This window comes from Colobus angolensis, unplaced genomic scaffold (assembly GCF_000951035.1).
Source record: "Colobus angolensis palliatus isolate OR3802 unplaced genomic scaffold, Cang.pa_1.0 Scaffold124, whole genome shotgun sequence".
Taxonomy (NCBI): Eukaryota; Metazoa; Chordata; class Mammalia; order Primates; family Cercopithecidae; genus Colobus; species Colobus angolensis.
The window spans coordinates 1,230,067-1,247,800 of NW_012113586.1; the positions used below are offsets into that span (position 1 = coordinate 1,230,067).

General features: G+C 40.8%; 1 long non-coding RNA gene across 1 annotated transcript in view; it reads right to left on the minus strand.

Annotated features, from left to right (window-relative positions):
- Nucleotides 1-5,185: 5,185 nt before the first annotated feature.
- The window catches only part of LOC105505273, an 84,979-nt gene continuing 72,430 nt past the window's right edge, over nt 5,186-17,734 (minus strand). The window contains exon 5 of the long non-coding RNA XR_001000714.1: nt 5,186-5,902. This is a non-coding gene — a long non-coding RNA (uncharacterized LOC105505273). The remainder of the gene's footprint in view (nt 5,903-17,734) is intronic.

A 17,734-nucleotide genomic window follows, 5' to 3' on the forward strand; every position in this document is an offset into this window, starting at 1 on the left:
GGACCACAGAGAACTGGCTCCAGGTTCAAATGCTGCCCATGTGACCGTGGGCAAGGATTCGCTCCACTGACACACTTCTGTTTCCCCACCTACAAACTAGAGATAAGACTAAGTATTAAGCCATTCTCAGAATAGTTTGATTTAAAAACAGAGTTTCTCTATAGAAATACTGGGGTAGGGTGGGGGAAGTTAGAGAATCAGGTTTGAAGCACATCACATAGAACCTTCATTATGAGGTTAAGAAGTTTGGATTCTGCCTTATAGGCAATAGAAGCCAAAGGGGGGATTTTTAAAAAACATATGTAATAAATGAATTTTTTATTACTTATGAGTAAATAAAGCATTTACTCATGAGTACATAAAGTATACTTTGACTTTGGTTAGTAATATTATAGGTATGTATTTCTGAACTTGTTCTGTTTTTACTAAGTTATATATACCAATGATCTCTCCATGCTAAAACTTTTGCTCTTTAACCAGTGCACTGTATTTCACAGGATACATCAGTCTAATCTATTTAGCAACTTTTTATTGTATAGTGACTCTTGTTCACACAAAGGTACTTCCGTAGAAAGGGTATTTCTATATCAGTGGCTCCCAAATTCTAAACATGCATTAGAATCACTTGGAGGTCTTGTTATAACACAAATTCCTGGATCTCACCCCCAGAGATTCTGATTTAATAGGTAAGTGGTGGGGCCTGAGATTATGCATTTTAACAAGTTCTCAGATGATACTGATGCTGTTGGCATATTTCAAACTTTGAGAACCATCTTTCTATATGATGGACTCTTAAAATTAGAATTATTGGGCCAAAGCTTATGTGAATTTGTCACTTTGATGAATCCTGCACATCATATTCTACAAATACTGTTATCAATTTGCATTCCCACTGACAATTGTATGAGCATGCCATTTCCCTGCCAACCCTGGTTATGATAACTTTTACTTTTTTGCCGATGAAATTGTAAAAACTGGAAGCTTATTATTGTTTTATTTTTCACTACTCGGAGTGTATTTTTCTTATTTTTATAGTAGCTTTTTAAAATCTTATTACAAGAATAATACTGCAAAAAAATTTAAGAACTACAGATAAGCAAAAGATAAAAAATCATTCATAATTCTGCCATATACAGACCACCATTTTTTTTTCTTTTTTTTTTTTTGAGGCAGAGTCTTGCTTTGTCACCCAGGCTGGAGTGCCTTGGCATGATCTCAGCTCACTGCAACCTCTGCCTCCTGAGTTCAAGTGATTCTCCTGCCTCAACCTCCCGAGTAGCTGGGATTACTGCACACCACCATGCCCAGCTAATTTTGTATTTTTAACAGAGACGGGGTTTCACCATGTTGGCCAGGCTGGCCTCGAACTCCTGACCTCAGGTGATCAGCCTGCCTCAGCCTACCAAAGTGATGGGATTACAAGCGTGAGCCACTACACCTGGCCCAGATCACCAATATTAACATTCCATGTATTTTTGTAATCTGTTTTCTTTTCACTTAATAACATTCTCTGAACATTTTTTCCATATCATGTCATTAACTGTTATTTTCCATTATCAGCCTAAACGGCTGCATGGTGTCAATGGAGTGTTTCTGAATGAGAGCTGACATTGCAAAATGTTTTGAGAAGATTGAACTAGGAGGATTTAGAATGGGAAAAGACAAGGGAAGTCTGGAGGCAACAAATTAGCAGACTATTGAAATAATGTAGGAGAGTGGTGACAGTGGGATTGGACAGACAGGAGTGAACATAGGAAACTTTAGAAAGAAAGAATCAACAGTCTTGTTAGCCTCTATGACGGAAGTGAGGAAAGATGCAAGGCTAATCCAGCAGGGGGTCCCCAGTTACTAAGTGAGGAAAGATGCAAGGCTAATCCAGCAGGGGGTCCCCAGTTACTAGGATCATAAATTTAAGAGATGCCTTACAAGGAACAATCACTCTTCCAATCTCTGATCCATGAATTTATCTTGGTATAGGGGGTGAGGGAATAAAGTTAACTTTATAGAGGAAGAATTTCATTTAGGAAAGCAGCAGACTTTAAATCGCAGAGCCCAGGCTTGATGCCCCCATTTTAGTGTAAGTATTAATTATTTGAGAGATCCTACGGTGAGGTGGAAAGACCATATACTTCAGTATTAGACAGAATTGTGCATTACTGCTTTGCCACTTCTTGTGACCTTCAGCAAACCTCTTAACCACCTTGAACTTTTTTGTCTGTAGAGAGTAATAATATTTACTTCATAGGATTGTTGCGAGAATTAAGTGAGATTTGATATATATTTCTCACATATACATATAACATATATATATATATATAAGAACCTTGTGAATCATCCCACAACCCAGCCCTCCCTAGAGAATCACTCATGGCCAACCTAGACATGCCTGCTTGTCAGTGAAATGAAGTTCATTGATGAAATAAAGTAAGTATTGAAACAGGTCCTTCCATGGGTAGCTGTCTGCACTGGCACGCAGAGTGGACTGTGGCTTTCTTCCTGAGCTTAGGCTTTGAGGGGTGCTGTGGATGGCTGGAGAGATTCTCTGTGTGATGGACAACTCCAGAGGTGCCTCGAGAACGTTGCAGAGATGTACACAGCAGAAGCAATGGAGACTTGAAATCAGTGTTGACAGGCTTGGTCCTTACTCTTTCTTATTTCCTTCATCTTCTACCAGCTCGCAAGGAACTCAGGCTCAATGTTACCTCTAGTCTCAGTATAGATACTGAATAAAATAAGTCTGCAGGCAAACAATTCAATCCTTTTCAGTTAAGTCTTTTCTTCCTTAAAGTGGAGATATTACCATGGTGAATCTGAAGGGCAAATGAGATGTTGCATTTGAAAGTGCCTAGCATGATATCCAAGAGGAGTGGACACTTACTGTTGAGTTTCCATTGGGAACCTCTGTAAAGCTATCTCCCTATAGGGCAGCAGTAAGTCAACCACAACAGAAAATGTTTCAGCTGCCTGGTAACCACCTAGTCTATGATTAACAGAGACATCAAAATAGCCATCATCTCCTACTCCTAACCAACAAGTCTCTGACACAGCAAGAAACACAAAATATCCATTTTCCTAACATAACTCCCATCCCTCAAGGTTGGAAAAAGGGAAAACTTAGATCCAGTCACTAATACCCTATTTGCCTTAGATGACATGTCATGTATTTCTACAATATAGATGACAATATATGACATGTCATGTATTTCTATAATAACTTATTTGCTTTAGATGACATGTCATGTATTTCTACATGGCAGCCAACAAATGATTGCCAGGAACACTGTGGTGACTGTGGGTCTGGGGAGAGGGGTCTGCCAGGGAAAGTAAACCACTTATTTACTCAGTATCACTATAAGTCAAGTGCTATTATAAGCCCTTGTATAACCTTATCTTCACAACAAGCCTATGAGATGGGTGGTATTATAATCATTTTGCAGATGAGGTAACAGAGATTCAGAAAGATTAAGTGGAGGTACAGCACACTAGGTGGCAGCTACCTCCCCCTTTTCCATCTTGCTTTTAATTTAGTTTTTCAACACATATTCCTATCATCTTGATTGCTTTACAGACCAACAATCCTTTAGTCTACCCTAAAGAAGAAGCGTATAGACCTGATTTCCATCTTTGAATCAGTCTGTCCAATTTCATCCAATTTCAAGCTAAGTACAAGTTAAATTCAGTGTGTACAGCATTAAACGCTACTGTCTACTAAAATATTAAACCCTGTCATTCTACTATGTACTGTCAAGCCCACACTGATGAGAGAGTGAATAGTAAAGGTGGCATTATTATAATTTTTAAGTTAAAGCCTGATTTGTCTGCTCATTTTTTAAAAAGCAAATTCTCATATAGTATGAACCAGTCCCTGAGTTTTTTCAAACAAGACCATTAAGTTTTTTAAAGTGAAATGAGTGGAAACATGCTGTTTCCTGATGTCTGTTTTCCCCACTCCTTCGCTCTCTTTCCCACCCCGTGTGCATATATTATGTATTTCTTTCTTCCAGAGATGCTCACAGCTGTTTCTCTTCCTCTCCCTCTTGAGGTCTCTAGGGCAGCTTTCATTCTTTCACCTAAGCATGCTTGGAGCCCCATGGAAACTCCCCCACAGTATGATTGCTTCCACACTTTTATACGCTTTAAGGAATATCAGCTGAGAACTGCTTATTGATCCCAAGTGGGGAATCCTCTCTTACAAAGCAGTTGGCCATTGATGAAGAAATGTTAAGACATCCTCGTCCTTGTCTTTGTCCACTTCCAGTTCCTCACGCCGATGCCTCCCAAACCAGGCCCACCCTCAGCTCAGAGCCTCCTTTTCTAAATATTTCTGGTGGAGCTGCTTTTTCTATTTCTCAGACACTGATCAATGGAACCACTTGGTCATTCTAGTTCTAAATTAGATTGCTATCCAGTTTAGAGATTTTATTTTGAAATCCAAATATGGAAAAGAGTTAGTTGCTCCCCAAGTGCTTGAAGTCTTAAGAGACAAGGTTTCCATTTGCTCAGGTAGCATCACTGGCTCATATCTTCTTCCACCCACCAAGTAGCAGGAACACTGAGTGGCTGGGCCAGGGTGTAGTAGGCAGACATTGTAAATCATCCTATTCTTGGTTGGCAGAGCCAGCTTTACTGTAGCTGTCAGTGCTCAGCACTGCATGAAGAAATGAAGGAAGGAGCCAGTATGTTTGGAGTGCTTGTTTTCCTCTAGGAAGTATCCACAACCTGTTGAGAAGACTCAATCCCACACTTCCAGAAAGTGAAGACTTTCTAAGGACCTCTCTTCTACCATCACTGTTTTACCAATGAGAAAATTGAGCCCCCAAAAGTTGAATAGTTCTCCCAAGACCACACAGCACATAAGTAAAAGTGACAGATGGCAGCCTAGCCTTCTGATTCCTAATTCAGTGCATTTTCCATTTCTCCACAGCTGGCAGGTGTTCTACATACTAAAAGTTCACACTGGAAATGAATTTGGTGTATTGGAAAGTGGCACTGTGATGCCTGCCATCGTTTAATTGATACATATCAACATGACTCATATTCCGAAGGTGATGCTTCTTTTCTGCCCAGGCACTGACCTTGGAAGCTGCTGCCTGGGCGGCAGGCATGATATCCACACTCTCTGTATCCCCTTAGGTCTGGGAAACTGAGTCAGAAAAAAATATAGCACATTTTCTGAATGGTGTGCCTTTTGTCACAAAAATTGAATTTTTATTAAGCAACCAAAACTAAAGACTTACACTCTAGTAGGATGACATTTAAAAGATAGTAAGTAAAATTTGGAGCAAGGGTTTTAAAAAAATATAGTTCAAAATAGAAATGAGTTAACCTCTCAGTCTTTCCCTCATTTCTATATACTGCTTTAAAAAAGAATGCTTAACTATTCTTTTCATCTACATTATTAGGTAATAATGTCTTCCTCTCCCTGACATTAAAAGTTTGCCTGTAGGATTTTTCCTCTAAGGAAATATGTAATCTCTCACTGCTTTTTGGCTAATCCCAAGAAAAATTTCTTTACTTTTCCATGTATGCCGTTTTAAATTTATGTTGAAAAACCTTTTGATGTTATTATTAAAACCAAAACAAAAAATTCTAGCTTGTGACAAAATTAATTCTTAAAATACATTGAGATGAAGCATTATGTGGTTTTTAGATACATTAGATTATGTCTTCACAGGTATTCAGACCATCTACAATACTCTAAAATTCCTATGAATATTTTTCAAATACCTCTTTTCCAGTATCTTGCTACCTTTCTTGGATGAATTATTTTTAAAACATTGTTTATTCATCCTTGCAGAACAATGGCCCCAGAACCACAGTGGCCAGAATGACTTATAGACCAAAGAATTACATCGAAATCATTAAGGTATAGCAGTTGATTCCTTAGGATTAAGACAGACACCTAGAGAAGTAAAAAAGATATACTCATCAGCCAATCATTCAGCAAGTATTTACTGTGAGCTGTTTCAGTCAAGGCTCTTTGATTGTAGGACCAGCTAGTTTTAAAAAAGATAGAGATTGTTGTAAAGGTATCAAGATCTCATGTGAATTGGAGCTGGGAACTGGAAGGCCACAAGGAGCTGTGACAAACCTTCACCCGTCACTCCATCTCGGAGCACAGGGTTCCCCATCTTTGACCCTGTTTGTGCAGCTCCATCCTCCTCTCAGGACATCCTGATCTTCTCTTGACTTATGGGGTCTGCTCCCCCGTTCTCCAGCCTGCATCTGAATTTGGCTTGCCATACTCTGGGTTCAGGTCCTAATTCTGCTAGTCCTTTCAGCCTGATTCCCACAGATGATTGGCTCAGATGCTGAGTGTCCCAATTTTCAGAAAGGGGAATGTGATTAGTCCAGGTTGGATCAGGAGCAGTCCAGTCTGCTGTGGCCATGGAGTCGTGTTTTATAAGCATGGCCATCTCAGAAGGTCTTTCATCAAAGGCAAGAATTTGGGACAGTTATCAGGGAACGAAGATGTGGGCTGTTTAGTGTGAGCACCAACTATGTGTTCTTTCTAGTATAAAGTGGTGGAACAAAGCTCATGTATTAGAGTCCACACAGACATGGCACTCAAATCTAAGTTTTACCACTCGCTAATTATTCTGGACAAGTTAATTAACTTTCCATTTTAATTTCTTAATCTGTAGAATGGGAACACTAACAGCCTCAGAGTGTTATAGTGAAGATTAAATAAGATGATGTTTGCCAACTGTTTGGCACAGGAAAGTACTAAAAACAATGCTAGTTTTCTTTAGTTCTTCTATATGCTAGGCTGTATGCTAAATTTAGAAGTAATACATCTAATAAGAGTTTTCATGATGTGTGGAAAGCACGTATCACATTAACATGTGGACTGCTGAAAAACCAAGAATTCTCTATACCAAAAAGGAAGGATATTAAACAAATAGATATTACCCCAACATCTCTCTTTTTGGCACCAAATAACAATATGAGTGACTAACATTTGCTTAATGCTGTACAGCATAAAAGATGGGTTTCTTTTTCTTTTTCTTTTTCTTTTTTTCCAAGGTGGAGTCTAACTCTATCACCTAGGCTGGTAGGCTGGAGTGCAGTAGTGTGACCTTGGCTCACTGCAACCTCCACCTCCTGGGTTCAAGCCATTCTCCTGCATCAGCCTCCCAAGTAGCTGGGATTACAGGAGCGCACCATAATACCCAGCTGTTTTTTGTATTTTTAGTAGAGCCGATATTTCTCCATATTGGCCAGGCTGCCTTGAACTCCTGACCTCAAGTAATCCACCTGCCTCAGCCTCCCAAAGTTCTGGGATTACAGGTGTGAGCCACTGGGCCCGGCCATAGGTGATTTTCACTTTCTTTTTGTTCTCTTTTCATTCTCCTAACAACTCTGTGAGACTGATACACTTACTAGCCTCTTTTTACTGTTAAAAATTTGTTCAAGATCACATGGTTTGTAATTAACTGATATGGGATTCAAATCCAGGCCCTTTGACTCTAAAATTCATTATGCTTTTCAGCGCATCCACCAGAAGATAATTAAATTCTGTATTCATTATTTCAGGAGCAGATTGCCTATTTTATTACATGATTCTTCATCCCCAGCCCTCACTGCATTGAGATAAAATCCAGACACTTGACCATGGCTGCTAAAAGCTCTTCAACAATTGATTCCAACCTCTCTTTCCAACCTTGTGTAGACCATTGTCCAAACGCTTCATAGTCTAATATGCCTCTTCGTGATTTTTCAATTTTTCCTATCCTAAGAGTGTCCTTCTCCATCCTCTAGTTGAGTGAAGTCCTGTGAAGCTTTCAAGGTCCTGTTCAATCGTTGCCTCCTCTGGAAAGCCTTCCTCTTTGTCCTTCAAGGCAGCTTTATTCCTTCCCTCCTCTGGGCTTCCTTGACAGTGTGTTCACCCCACTTCAAATTAGAGCAAATGCAGGCTGTGTCAGGAATGAAAGCCTTTTCATCTTTGTCTCCTAGTGTCTACTACAGCACTAGATATGGTGCCTGTAGCAACAGAACATGTTCCAGACCTGTGAGATAAAGGCCTGAGCCCCTGAAAAAACACTGGTCTGTGTCACACCAGCTTCAGAACTGGGTAGGGCTGGGCGCTGCAGGTATCTGGGAAGGAGGTACTCTTACTTTACAGGATGTATGTCAAAGGAGAAGCACCTTCCATTAAAACTGAGGAGGGTTTAAAATAAGCACTTAGGAAATAATTTTTTAAAAATAAAAAGCCAGAGCTATCCCTGTCTCCATCAGACAGCCTAATTTGTATAACTGGGCTTCTGCCTCCATGTTTTATTAAATATTTCTCTTTTGAGCTGGCACTCTGCTCTGAGCCCCAGCCCACTTAGCCAGCCTGGCTACTCCTGCCAGTCCCCGTCTCATGGCAAGGAAGGAGGTCAGTGTCAGTAAAAAGGCTTCAGCTTTCAGTGCTTTTATGGGACAAGCTTCAGTTTGCTGAAGATTCAGGTCGAGACCAAGGTTAACTCATGGCAGGGAAATGCTTACGATGGCATAGTAACTCAGAACAATAAACTTGTGCCAGGCCTAAATATGTGTTACTACCCTATACTGATTGCTGCCATATTGATTCATTATGTCAGAGCTTCTTGGATGGCAGTGGCTTCAATCAAGTCTGAATTCACCGGCATCTTTGGGCCCTGTACATTGGGCCATATGGTAACTTTCCAGAAGATGAACTGAGCCAGAAATAATTCCACCCCCTACTTTATACCTCCAGCTCCTACAACAGAATCTCTGCTTAGCTTGGTACCATTTCCTCTGAGACTGGACTTTCTAGAGCTTTCCTCATCGAAAGCAGGGCTCAAAAATAAATTTAAGGATGGGAGAACATACCTACTTTAATACAGCACCAAGTTTAGAGTCTTTTAATTGAGTTCCGGGAACTGCCACTGGCTCATTACAACAGGGTACTGGCCAGGTGCAGTGGCCCATGCCTGTAATCCAAGCACTTTGGGAGGCCGAGGCGGGCTGACTGCCTGAGCTCAGGAGTTTGAGACCAGCATGGGCAACACTGTGAAAACCTGTTTCTACTAAAATATCAAAGAAATTAGCCGGGTGTGCCGGCATGTGCCTGTATTCCCAGCTGTACTCAGGAGGCTGAGGCAGGAGAATTGCTTGAACCCAGAATGTGGAGGTTGCAGTGAGCTGAGATCGGGCCACTGCACTCCAGCCTGGGTGTGGACTGGCATGAGACTCCGTTTCAAAAAGAAAAAGAAAAAAAAAAAGTACCCTGATATCCTTCTCCAGCCCTTATTCCCCCAACACTGTCATTTCCAACTAAGAAGGTTTTTATTTGGTGCGCCTATTTGCCAAAACTCATATAAATCAGACTGTATAGTTTGTAAGGCTTAGGTTTAATTTTTAAAAATTTAGAAGCTGCATGAATGAGGTTTGAGATTAAGTGTGCAAAGAGGTTTAGAAGCAGCTGCCCCACCTGCCTTAAGATTGAGATGGATGGGGAGCAATACTGGGTTTGAGCTGCCCATAATTGAAAAAGTGTGTGCCCCAAAATCATACTTATCCTGCATTTCTACAAGAGCCATAACTCTAAGGCTTTCCATTAGAACCCCAATAAAGGGGATGTCTTCAACTTTAAGCATCCCAGATACTCTCGGCGTTTGTTATACTTATAGAACAAGGTTAGACATGTTAAGAATAAAGGGGAGAGGAGGAGAGTCCATCCCCTGGACAAGCAGCATAATCTAGAAGAGTAGCCTTTGTGAATGAATGAACAATAGGAGGGCAAATAGGAACCTCACAAATCCAATCTGCTATCCCTGGGAGGCACACCCACATTGACCACAGGAGTTGCCCCAGAAGGTGTCCAGGGCACAGTCAGAGCTGCCAGGTGCCAAGTCTGGGGTCTCCATTCACATTGTCTTCTATATAAGTGAATGTGGTTCCTGAAGTTGTGCAACATGGTGGTTGTGAGCAGTGGAAGCCACAGGGGACACCAAAATGTGGGTCCCTAGGGCAGAATCCCAGGTCTTTGGGCCAGCCCTCTCTAAGCCCTAAAATTATGTCAGTGGCACCTTCAGAAGAAGCTGAGGAATGGCATTCATACGAACATTCAACTGCTGAGCACCTGCTCAGTGAAAAGTGTAGTGTATGGTGTGAGGAATCAAACATGTATGAGAGATGTTTAGTGAGTATCTGAAGGTGTATATGAGGATGGGCTCCCATCTCTTATCTGGCTGTGACTTTGCTGCTTGACTATAATTTTAATGTACCAACAGCTCATGTACTGTACACTCCTAACACCAATCCCTGTCCTTTCCCATCTCACCCTCCCCTGTTTCCTTAACTGCTTTCCTTTTAAATGACATGCTACAGACCACAAAATATAAACAACTGTAGATTAGACTTTGGAGTTAGAATCTCTCCACAAATTTGATTTTGTTCTTTGCTCCTTTAGAGTACTTAAATTTTGACATTTAAAAGCTCTACTAGTGTTTTGTGTGTGTGCATGTATTCACACTCATTACCTATACACAAATAATTCACAGATGACATTTCCAGTTAAGTACAAGCCCAGGGCTATAAAAAACAACTTTCAAGGGAAACCAACTTTCAAGGTGAATCATAAATTAAAGTATTTAAAAGTTGGCAAAAATCTGAATATGATATTTTATTTTCATTGCAGGTCTATGGAATTTGAATAAGGGCCATTCATAGTTGCTCAGTAGAAGAGTGCTATTTTAGAAAAAGAAAGGAGCTGATTTTCCTTGTTTATTTTTCTGGAGGTGTAAGGCAGGACCTAAAGAGATGACATCAATTAGCACAATATTCTGGTGACTTATTGGAGTTTGTGGAGTTGGTAACACAAAGAACTAAGGGGCAAATTAACAGACACCTGACTCAGTGTGAGGCTTACAAAAGGGTAGTTCATATGTATTAGAACACAAACACTACCTGGGGAATGGCTCAAAGTACAGTAGTTCCGGCTGCCCTGAGATCCTGAATAAGAGGCCTGAGGGGGTGATTTTGAGGTAGGTGGTCAGGAAACCATACTGAGAAAGCTGTGTTTGCAGTTAAAACCTGCTGACCAATAGTGAAAGTACATGAAGTGGACATGGGGTTCATTTAGCTATTCTCACAACTTATTGGTAGGTTTACATTTTAATAGAATAAAAAATAAAACAAAACAAAAACCAAAACATCCTCTCACTATGCACCTAAAGGACTGGGGGACCTCAGCGAGGGGGATCTCCTCCAACCTCCAATTCTTGGCTCTGTCTGGGGTCATGTGTGCACTGAAATTTTCTACACTTGTTGAAAAGCCACAAAGGGGATGCTGACTCAGAAGTCTGGCCACTTCCAATCAGACCAGGTGTCAGACTGACAGCATGTGAGAAGGGGTGCTTTTGTCCCAAGCCTTCCAGAGGACAGAAGGGGGCCCACCCAAATCCACAGGTATAGATGTGCTTTGCACGTTGCCAGGTTGCATTTTCTCCACTAGCTGTGGTGAGGAGTCACAGCTAGAAATTCTTTTCCTAGGGGCTAAGAACCCAAACATATGTGACTGATTAGAGCTAATATCTCATTTCTAATTCTATTGATTCCTTGAAAAGAGCAAGTCTCAAAGACTGTGGCTATTCTTAGCAATTTTGCCTCCTCCCCCACCATGATCGCTGTCTCTGAGAGAGGAAGGAGGAGGCCGGCAGGGACTCACTCTTGTCAGCTGGGCAGCAGGGATTCCTGCCTTCCTGGTGTCAGTGGGGCTCAGCCTCCAAAGCACATGCCTACAGTCAGATCAACACACACTCACACACTCACACACACTCACATGGGGGTCTCTCTCACCTCCCTTCTTTCCCATTTCTAAGTCACAGCTGTGGTAAGGCCACTATTAATAACAACAGGGCTTCTCACTAGGTTTAAGAACTCTGTGACTTCCACAGTCAAAGTGTGTTCCTTCTCCTTAGTCCTGTCATCTTCCTGTGATTTGGTAGGAAAGCCTCTCCATTGCCTTTCTTTTAGTTACCACAGGAAATAAAGGAAAAGCTTAAGCCCCATTCATCCAGATCAAGACTTTGGTCCTAAGACTTTCCAATGCAGACATAGCAACATCTCAGCAGGTCTGATCCTTGTGCCCCTCTGAGCAGAACTGAGGAAAACACATTGTTGCCTGGCCACACCCAATCAGCCTTTAGGGGTATGTGGGACTCCACGCAATGCCCTGTGAGGTTTTCCCTGTGGCGGCCCCATTCAATGTTTGTTAAGTTGAACTGAATTAATCACATGGAACTCTCCTGAGTATTCTCCAAGTGTAGCCAGTCCTAGTCTGTGCAAAGCCCTGTGGTTTCCCAGAGAGTGTCTCAGACCTCATGCCTCAGACCTGGTACAAATGACCTCATGTCTAGTTCTAGCACTGCCACCAGGTAGACACATGATCTCAGAAAATCTCCTGACTTCCCTGAATCTTAGTTTCTGCATTAGTGAAAACAAAAGCCTTGAACTGGAATTACTAAATGTTTTCTATGACCTCTTCCAGCTCTAAAGAGGTAAGGATAACGATCTGATAGAATACCAGTTTTCCCTTTAAGTGAAAATGACCACTATGCTGCCAAAGCCCACCATATATGTTTGCACTCTGTTCTCCATTCTTCTGGCTTGGAAAACAGAACAAGTTGAATGCAATCTCATAGTTCACATTCATACAACAAAAATCAAAGCTTCCCAAGCCAGCACTGGGGATAAAATGATGATAAATGGAAACTAGCTTTATCATCCAAAAATACCCCCTCAAATGCTGAAGAAATATTGATAATAACACTCCATCTGCTGAATAAATCAGAACAAGACTGGAGATTCTACTCAACATTGTTTGAGTATGGAGGACAGCCAGTAAAGTACTAGGGTTTCATGAAAACTGATCTCAGGAGAACTGACATAAATAAAGCATGTCAAAGTTTAAAAGAGGAGAATGAAAATAAAAGGAATAGCAGAAATGTTTTCTGTTTGTTATTATCTTCATTGTAAAGAACTATTGTAGAAAGAGCACAGATCTAGAAATCAAGATGCTTGGCTTCTAGTTCAGTCTCTACCACTGATCCCACCTAAACTCAGTAAAGTCACTTCACCTCTCTATACAGGCTACCTTATTTGGTGACTGTGAGGCTTAAATAAAAAATATAAAAAGGCACTTAGGGAGAAGAAAAGGTGTCTAAAGCTTAAGATGCTATGTGAATAAATTGCATGGTTATTATGAATAATAATAGTAAAATAATACTTCCAAGTACCATAGTAAAAGAACCCAGGGAGGCAGCTGCTGTTTTAGGGCACCCCCTGCAGGTGGACCCAGAAGTTGGCATCAGCATAGAGACCCGGATTTCTAGCCTTTTGGACCTTCAAGAGAACTGCGCTCAGCCTGGGCAGAGCAATGAGACTTGCAGTAGAGATGGATGGGGGAAACTGAAATAGCCCAGTTTAGTCTTTACTGCCAAGAGGCCTACAGCAATATTATTAAGGTCCACTAGGGTCTCCTCCCCACTCCACCACCAGACTCAGATCTTTTGGATAAGGTCCAGATTCCTAAAAGTGAGGCTGTTAGTTCTCCTGGCCTCTCACTACCAATGTAAATACTCTGGGGAAGTGCCCAGGTTCTCCCAAAGTCATCTTAAAGTGCAGGGTGGCACTAGGTGACTGATGGTCGGTTGGTATTTGGAGTTGGAGTCCTCAGGTTTGAAAACCTCCACCAGGTTGCAGAACTCTTGGCTTATATATAGAGTCTTGGTTCCTCAGGTGAATATCTGTGAGTTCCCCACCCCCAAACAATGTAATAAATGGAGCCTACAGTCTAAATGACTAATCAGCTGTATAAATGGACCAAAATATCTTCTGAGGTTAAAGTAATAACAGCTGTAAATATTATAGTACATAGTTGGAAACTTAAACTGGGATAAGTCCAATAATTTATAGGTATCTCTGCATGTTTACATAAATGTGGTCAACTGCCAGGATTGCTAGCATACACCATATGGAAAATAAAAATCATTCTTTTTTAGGGGGAAGGGATGCTGTCTTAGATATTCTATCTTGGAAAGAACATGAAAATACATGGAACATGAAAATAGAAAGTAGGGCATGCAATCTGAACTACATATAATAATCTTTGGGAGTTCAATAACACAAAAAATTCTTTATAAAATTTATGATTTCTGGCTTTCTCCTTCTCCTTATCCCTCTTTCCCAGATCCTTAGCTTCTGATGCTAATAAAATTTCTGAATTGCCACTGCAGAAGCATACCACTATATTCTCAGGCTTCTGAAATTGTGAGTGTGGAAAAAGGAAGTGTCAAAAATTGCATTTGACTTTCTAATATCCAAGGTAAAGAAATCCTCAAAGATAAAGAAAAGGGGATTAAGCTATGACTCTGCTTGTCAATCCTGATATAGTTGATTTGCACAGGTTTTTAGAGAAAATTTTTGGAGAAGAACATTGGATTATTTGAACAAATGAGGTATTTCAAAGAATCATAGAATTTTAGCAGTAGAGGGAAATTTAAGAATTGTTTTATTTGACAGATGCAGAACTATTTTCCAAAGAGATAAAATAGCTTGTTTAAAATGTACTAGTATCAGAGCCATTGTCTTTCATTTAAAAATGGGAGAGAAAAAATTAAGTTAAAGAGGAAGAGGCAAACGAGGGAAGATACTGATTTAGCAGAAAAAAGTACACACAGAAACAGAGATAGATACGTAAAGAAGGAGAATAAAGAGAGAATAAAGAGACAGGAGAAAGAGAAGAAGACAGTCTTGTAAAAGGGCAGAAGACAGAGTGGTTGATGCACAAATATGAGAAAATGCCATCGTGTATATTAATAGTAGCCCATGCTTCCCTTTCTGGATATTCTCTACATAAAGAACCTACCCTCCAACTTACTAAATGGGATATCTTATAAGAATCCAGATTTCTGGGCATTCCCGAGCATTGGGAAGCTTGCCACCAGCTTAAATAAATTGATCCTAGTCTAATTTGGACATTGCAACTTAATATAAATGGCTGGATGAGACCTGAGCAATATCTGCTCATTTTCTGTTCTTTGTTTTCGTTTTTTGTTTTTTCCCTCAAGCACACTTAAACCATTCCAGAGAGATAAAACTCTTTAGTGATTTTATTCCCAGAAGGAAGCTGAATGCCTTGAAGCATCTGGCCTGATGTCCTCATGTTTTCATAGCTCATAGCTCATCTTTCTTTGTGCCCTGGGCAGCTGATCTGAATATAGAGTATATATGAACTTCGAAGGAATCTGGCAGGATGCAGTTGGGGCCTCACTGTTTTAATCAAGATTAATTCAAAACCTTTGCTTATCGAGTAGAAAACTTGAACCAGCAATGGAGAAACAATTGACACCGATGGAAAAGGAAATGGCAATCAAAAAGGTGCAGGGAGCGCAATAAGATTATATTTAACATGGTTATACCCCCCTAGCAGATGATCACGGATTAAATTTACTTGTTGCCTCCATAAATAATTTCAGCATGTGGAATAAGATTGCCTCTTAGAATGTATGAGATAAGAAGTTCAGGAAACTATGCAATAGCTCAAGACAAAACCACAGTTTCCACCTGTATATCATGGTAATGATGTTTCTCCCTCCCTCCTTGAGCTGGGGGCTCCCTGTCCAAGCTTCTCCAGTCAATGTGGGGAGCCGCATCACTGGCCACTCTCCCTCATGACTCTGCACCTAGCTGGGTATCACTGCACACTGCATTTGCCTCTTCTCTGCTGGGGCTCTACTTCATATGGGGGCTATCCACATGGGATACATCAAATGATGACTTGGGTTCAGAGTTATTTTTCTCCAAACTGGTCTCCTTCAGGAAAGCACCGAATCTGGCATATGGCAAGTGCTTGAAAATGTTTTTTGAAAGAAATAAATCCATTATTCCTGAACCCCCTTCCCCACATCCAGTACAGTGCTAAGCACGTAGATAATATTTGAGCCTTTTTTTTTTTTTTTGAGACGGAGTTTTGCTTTTGTTGCCCAGGGTAGAGTGCAATGGTACAACCTCGGCTCACTGCAACCTCCGCCTTCTGGGTTCAAGCGATTCTCCTGCCTCAGTCTCCAGAGTAGCTGGGATTACAGGTGAGCACCACCATGCCCGACTAAATTTTTGTATCCTCCTTAGTAGAGATGGTGTTTCCCCATGTTGGCCAGGCTGGCCTCAAACTCCTGACCTCAGTTGATCTGCCCGCCTTTGTCTCCCAAAGTGCTAGGATTACAAGTGTGAGCCACTGCTGCCGGTCAATATTTGAGCTTCTTTCATTGCCTATGTTGTCCTAAGGGACGTGGTGGAGAGCCTAAGGCTCAAGCCTAAGGAGTTTACTTTGTCCCTTGCTAAGAGGATACCTGAAAGCCACTCAGAAGCCTTCCAGTGACAAGGCAGGAAGGAGACTCTGGGGAAAGGAAGGTGAACAAAGGAAGAGGTACTTGGAGCCAGGCCTGGTCATGAACGCCTCAGCAACCTTTCCATGGAATACTTATCTGAGTCCTCTCCATCCAAAACAAAGAAAAATGATTTCTGGGACCACCACTTCCTTCTCACCCTCTAATAGATATCGAAGGACAAAGTATTCAACATAGAACCCAAGGAAAGAGACACTAACAGATTGGGTGTCTTTTATCCTCACTCAGGGAGTTTTCTCAAATCACACAAACAAGAACAGCACCCACTTTCCCCACCCTCAGCCCCGCCCTGAATCTGCTGCTGCTTCTGCTGTGCGGTTTTCTTCATGTAAAGATGACATTAAGGAGCAAGGATGCAGAACACTCTTGGGACTTTCCCTGATATTCCAAGGCAAAAGAAGAAACCTAGAGAGAGTTAGTAACAGCAAACACATCTCTCTAGGAATGCGTATAGTACTTTTTAAAAAAGATTCTCCAAAGAAGATACATAAGTGGTCAACCAGCACATGAAAAATGCTCAACATCATTATTCACGAAAGACATGCAAATCAAAACCACAATGTGATACCGCTTAATACAGGTACGATGGCTAAGATTTAAAAAGACAGAAAGTAACAGGTATGGGTGAGGACGTGGAGAAACTGAAACCCTTCTGCCTCGTTAGCTGGAGTATGAAATTATGTAGCTTTTTTTGGGAAAAGAGCTTGCCAGTTCTTCCAAAAGTTAAACAGAATTTTATGACCTAGTAATGCTATATATATCCAAGAAAATTAAAAACACGTATTCACACAAAAACATATACAGAAATGTTCACAGAAACATTATTCATAATAACTGAAAGGTAGAGATAACCCAAATTTTTATCAACTGATGAGTAAATGAACAAAAAGTTCTACATCCAAATTATGGAATATTATTCAGCCATAACAGGAACAAAGTACTGATACATTCTACAACATGGATGCACCTTGAAAGCATTATGATAAGTAAAACAAGCCAGATATGAAGTCCACTTATTATGTAATTCCACTGAAGTGAAAATCCCAGAATAGAAAAACAGATAGAGTCAGAAAGTGGATTATTAGAGGTTGTCAGGGGTTGAGTGGAGTGGGGCGGGAGAATGCAGAGTGCCTGCTAATGTGTCAGGGTTTCTTTCCGGAGCAATGAATATATTCTAGAATTACACAGTGATAATAGCTGCACAACCTTTTGAATATATTAAAAGCCACTGAATTGCACACTTCAAAACAGTAAATTATAGACAGGTGAATTATAATTAATTAAAAAATTATAAGAAGAAGGCTTTATAATTGTTC